Genomic DNA, 6,275 nt, shown 5'->3' with positions numbered 1-6,275 from the left:
CCTGCTACACCTTCTGATGGACCGGACTGGAGGATCTGCCTCTTGGTGTGTAAACTAAACATTCTCTACATTCCCCACATTCCTTTGCATTGCTAACAACACTAACATTATAGTCAAAAGGAAAGGTGTCCTGAAATCACAGACAAAAGGAAAGGTGTCCTGAAAGCACAGACAAAAGGAAAGGTGTCCAGAAAGCACAGACAAAAGGAAATGTGTCCCAAAAGCACAGATAAAAGGAAAGGTGTCCAGAAAGCACAGACAAAAGGAAAGGTGTCCTGAAAGCACAGATAAAAGGAAAGGTGTCCAGAAAGCACAGACAAAAGGAAAAGTGTCCTGAAAGTACAGATAAAAGGAAATGTGTCCCGAAAGCACAGACAAAAGGAAGTGTCCTGAAAGCACAGACAAGAGGAAATGTGTCCCGAAAGTACAGATAAAAGGAAATGTGTCCCGAAAGCACAGATAAAAGGAAAGGTGTCCTGAAAGTACAGATAAAAGGAAATGTGTCCCGAAAGCACAGACAAAAGGAAATGTGTCCCGAAAGTACAGATAAAAGGAAATGTGTCCCGAAAGCACAGACAAAAGGAAAAGTCACCTGAAAGCACAGATAACAGGAAAGGTGTCCAGAAAGCACAGACAAAAGGAAAGGTGTCCAGAAAGCACAGATAAAAGGAAAGGTGTCCAGAAAGCACAGACAAAAGGAAAGGTGTCCAGAAAGCACAGATAAAAGGAAAGGTGTCCAGAAAGCACAGACAAAAGGAAATGTGTCCCGAAAGCACAGATAAAAGGAAAGGTGTCCAGAAAGCACAGACAAAAGGAAATGTGTCCCGAAAGCACAGATAAAAGGAAATGTGTCCCGAAAGCACAGATAAAAGGAAAGGTGTCCAGAAAGCACAGACAAAAGGAAAAGTGTCCTGAAAGCACAGACAAAAGGATAGGTGTCCTGAAAGCACAGACAAAAGGATAGGTGTCCTGAAAGCACAGACAAAAGGAAAGACAGGACAGCTTGCACTACAAAACTCCCAACAAATACATGACATTCACAAATGTTTCACTTTTTAGAGCTTTTCGCTTTTTCTGGCCCTGTACCCCAAAATATCGAAACAGTTATAGGTTTCAAGCATTAACTATAATACAGCGCAACTTCAACAGTGGGACTGTAACACTTGCTGTAAAGGCCCGATTCAAATGTAGGAAATGTACACCTTTCCTTATCGTATTCAGTGCACACAAGGGAGCCGCGTTCAAAGCCCTTTACCCACCTGCTTAAGGTAAGTTTGAATACCAACTACTGAGAAGTGCGTAGGAAAGGTGTGAATAGGAAAGACATACATTTACTTAGTCTGAGCCGGGCCCATAGCGCACATGCCTCACATGTGACTGTGCCCCCCTCCCTCACTCTGTTCCCATTTTCCTCTAGCTGTGGGACTCAAAATATCTATCCAGTTTCCCTATACAGTCATTGATCCAGTTATTGATTGTGAGGTGCCTACTGCCTGCCTGGGCGTACCTGTACCCTCATCGCATTCACAGCGTCAGGCAGGGATGATGAGAATCGACCCTTGTCTCGCTTAGTCAGCTAGCTACTCCCTTGGTTCTGTTCTCTGCTGTGGAGCTATGTGACGACCTTGGAAAAACAATTCACCCAGACGAGAGTGACTGACTGTCATCGCTGTTAAACAATCTGGACCACACACGCATGGGGAGAGTAGGATTGGATTGCCAGATCAATGCTGGTCTGACTGTATGGGAATGGGTGGGGTAAGGGTTATGGACCAGATGGCTCTCAGACTCCTGTGGAGGACCTAGGAGTGTCAGACTCCCACTACAGCACTTTGATATCCAATATAGATTGTCTGTGTGCGTATGTACATGGGTGGATGGGTGTGTGTGCATATTTTAATCACTACTCAAGGATAGGATAATGTGGTCTGATAATAACAATACAGTATAATGGCCACTGGTGCGCCATAACTCAAGGTTACTTGCGTAACCCCAGTTCTATGAGAATATGAGTGAGATGTCGCACTATGGGATTTGACTGGGCGTGTCCCGAGGTTCAAAGTATCCAATCACACAGCGTATGTTGAGACAGATAACTCGAGTGGCAAATGAGGTAAGCCCCTCTCCTCCATAAATGCAGCCACTCGCCTGCCAACTGGTCACTGTCAAGCATGCCTCTCTTCCTTGTGCTCTTGTGAGCAGGGAAAAGTGGTAAGACATCTCACTCATATTCTCATAGTAACCTTGAGTTCTATTTCTAGAACTATGGGATAACTATGGGATATGGCGCATCGCTCCAAAGAAGGTGCAGTGACATCAAGTCGGTACAGACCTCATTAAAGTACGAGGGGTGGCCACACATTCAAAAATGCAAATCTCCCATAAGGAGATGCCTTAAAAACAGTGTCCAAGAGGTAGCCTTCTGAGCTGTAACTATTGCTATTACATTTTCCAATACAATATCCTCCACTATCCAAAGATAGCCATAATAAGGAAGGGGGCCTCCCGTTACAGAAAAATGCAGGGGTCGTAGCCGCTGTAGCGCAATACTCTTGCTTTTATCCAAGAAAATGCGCTGGGCGCCTGCTGGACACAAACGGTGGAGACACTCTACTTCTGTAAACGGTAAGAGCGGTGGGTGTAACCACAAGCTCCAGCCTGATACAAGACGGTTGCCACTGACTGGCATAAAGGAGGTGTTTGGGTACCAAGGTATCCAGGAGGACCCTGGGGCAAACTGAAGGCACGAACGGTGGGCTGACAGTGCGTGCCGCCCACTCACTCGCTTTGCAGGCATAAGATAGATGGCAAAGCTGGTTAGAATATAAATATTACAACTCATCACTTTCCAGTGGCTCAAAAGGCTGCCATGGGAAAGCCTCAAGCACAATAGACGGTCCCATGTGACGGGCTAAAGGCTTGGAGACTGGTTTTGCGTAAGCAACGCACACCCTCAAAAACAACGCAACAGAGTGTTACCCTACTGTGTAACAAGACCTGCATGACAGGCGAGAGAGGGGAGGTCATTGGACCTTTGGAGATCTTCCCCCTGTTTCCTAAGGATGATCTACAGTTGAAGTCGGAAGTTTACATACACTTAGGTTGGAATCATTAAAACTTGTTTTTCAACAACTCCACAAATTTCTTGTTAACAACTATAGTTTTGGCAACTCGGTTATGACATCTACAGTGGGGCAAAAAAGTATTTAGTCAGCCACCAATTGTGCAAGTTCTCCCATTTGCAAATTATGGTGGAAAATAAGTATTTGGTCAATAACAAAAGTTTATCTCAATACTTTGTTATATACCCTTTGTTGGCAATGACAGAGGTCAAATGTTTTCTGACCTCAGACAAAATAATTGCAGACCTCCACAAGTCTGGATCATCCTTGGGAGCAATTTACAAACGGTTGAAGGTACCACGTTCATCTGTACAAACAATAGTACGCAAGTATAAACACCATGGGACCACACAGCCGTCATACCGCTCTGGAAGGAGACGCGTTCTGTCTCCATTTCGCTCCTCCTTAGGTGCGAAAAGTGAAATTCAATCCCAGAACAACAGCAAAAGACCTTGTGAAGATGCTGAAGGAATTAGGTACAAAAGTATCTATATCCACAGTAAAACGAGTCCTATAACAACATAACCTGAAAGGCCGCTCAGCAAGGAAGAAGCCACTGCTCCAAAACCGCCATAAAAAAAGCCAGACTACGGTTTGCAACTGCACGTGGGGACAATGATCATACTTTTTGGAGAAATATCCTCTGGTCTGATGAAACAAACTTATAACGGTTTGGCCATAATGACCATCATTATGTTTGGAGGAAAAAGGGGGAGGCTTGCAAGCCAAAGAACACCATCCCAACCGTGAAGCACGGGGGTGGCAGCATCATGTTGTGGGGGTGCTTTGCTGCAGGAGGGACTGGTGCACTTCACAAAATAGATGGCATCATGAGGAAGCTAAGTTATGTGGATATATTGAAGCAACATCTCAAGACATCAGTCATGAAGTTAAAGCATGGTCGCAAATGGACAATGACCCCAAGCATACTTCCAAAGTTGTGGCAAAATGGCTTAAGGACAACAATGTCAAGGTATTGGAGTGGCCATCACAAAGCCCTGACCTCAAATCCTATAGAAAATGTGTGGGCAGAACTGAAAAAGCATGTGCGAGCAAGTAGGCCCACAAACCTGACTCAGTTACACCAACTCTGTCAGGAGCTTCTGACCCACTGGGAATGTGATGAAATAAATAAAAGCTCAAATAAATCATTCTCTCTACTATTATTCTGACATTTCACATTCTTAAATTAAAGTGGTGATCCTAACTGTCCTAAAACAGGGAATTTTTACTAGAATTAAATGTCAGGAATTGTGAAAAACTGAGTTTAAATGTATTTGGCTAAGGTGTAAGTAAACTTCCGACTTCAACTGTATGTTGGTCACACCACTTCTCTAAAATCACCTGTTTTAGCAAACAGTGGGGGGGGGGCACTGGCACTCTGGACCATGAAAAGGTCTTGAGTAGCCGGCTTGTCGCAGGCAAATCTCTGCTGTAGGCAATTTGTTCAAGTCGCAGTAACTGTCTCTTATCCACACACTGTCGCTTGGCTTGTGGAGAACTGCAGGCAAGAGTCGGCAGCTAGTTGCTTAGCCACAGAGCCAGTCTTTCCGTTTATAACACCCAGATTGAAATGATCGTGTTACTTTCTGTCCCTTCCTTTGATCAAAGTCCCTAAAATCAGATGTTGGTCTTCCATTCCCTATCAACCACTAGAAAATTAAACTTTGAAAACTGCTTCAGATGCAATGTGTTAGCCATCCTGATCAGTTTACTTTAGCTAGCAGCAAATCGAGCATAAACACCAAAAGGCGGCAGATGACGTGTGAAGAGATGGGGCGTGAAGTCCATAGGCAGTAGCTGCTTAACCCATTACTTTTCACACACCAATATGCATTATTTGAGAGCAATGAAAATGAATGGGACATATTGACACATGAAAGGCATTGAAGCTCTCTGCCTGCCTTTCGCCGTCCGTTAGCTGGCAGTATAAAGTAAAAACAAGCTTGCGCAAGTCATGTCAATGTCTTGCATTGAGTTTGAAGGGGCGGGAGAAAGACGCATGGCTAGGCTGTCTTTCCCCTGGCATCTTTGCGCATGTTGTATCAGATCACCGAAATTTTGTGAAGTACTTGAAATCGATTTTAATCATGCAGAAAAAACATGAAAATTACAAAATGATTGATAGAACGTATCTGTTTTTTTTCATACATTTTCACAGGATAGACACTTGCCGGCAAGGAGGCTGGATGTGAGGAATCACAGAAAGACAAATTGAAAGCGCTGGTATCAGATCAGCTAGACAGTCGACCTCCTGCCTCCTTCCAGACAGGTCTCCAACACTCCAGCTGTCTGCTCCCCCAGGGGGCCAATCCTCCCTGCATGCCACACAGGGCTCACCAAAGTGCTGCTCTACTCAGGAATCAATCACCACCTTCCATCTGTCTATAGCAAAACGTCTAGTGCCATCTGGTAATTGAGCCCTAAACACTCCCGAGACACAAAGGCTTCCTATACGAGTCCTGTGTAGTATGTACTGAATCCATCTGATTTACATAATGTAGGTCTATCTAAATCTGTTGTTGTAGATATACACAATGGTACGTTGTGTTGATGTGTGTACCCTTTGTACATTTGTTTTTACTTCTAACATTTACAAGAAAATATTCTTTGGAATGACACAGCATTCTTTATAAATTGTAAAAGCAATCCTTAATTTCTTTACACTGCCCTTACGTTTTGAAGACATTACGAATTCCCGTTTACTTCATTGAGTGTTTTTTGGAGTTACAAAAAATGTCCAACACATACAGTATTACAAAGGATAGACTTGTTTCCGACTTGTCTTTTTACATTGTACCGTATTTACAATATTTTTTTTTAACATTCTGCTCGAGTCTCTTTCTGTATTGTTTTGAGCGAGTCAGTCAGAGCAGTTGAGTAACGTTTGTGTAATCAACACAGAAACGCATTGAAACAGCTTGAAAAGAAACATGCTACCAAAAGGGTGAAAGGAACAGTGATAAGATTTAACATGGAATATGCATGACTAGAGACTGATTTGACTGGGTTAGAAACCCTGCGGTTGTACACGTCAAAAACCTCCCGAAAAAAAACGTTTTTAAACAACTCAGATACGAATCCACTTAAAACGCCACAGACACATCTTGCAAGTCCCAAGTTCTGACATCATTAGAGACTGTATGGGTTTAT

The sequence above is a fragment of the Oncorhynchus keta genome, chromosome 17 (genome assembly GCF_023373465.1).
Source record: "Oncorhynchus keta strain PuntledgeMale-10-30-2019 chromosome 17, Oket_V2, whole genome shotgun sequence".
In the NCBI taxonomy this organism is placed as follows: domain Eukaryota; kingdom Metazoa; phylum Chordata; class Actinopteri; order Salmoniformes; family Salmonidae; genus Oncorhynchus; species Oncorhynchus keta.
Note: the sequence above shows the minus strand (reverse complement) of the source record.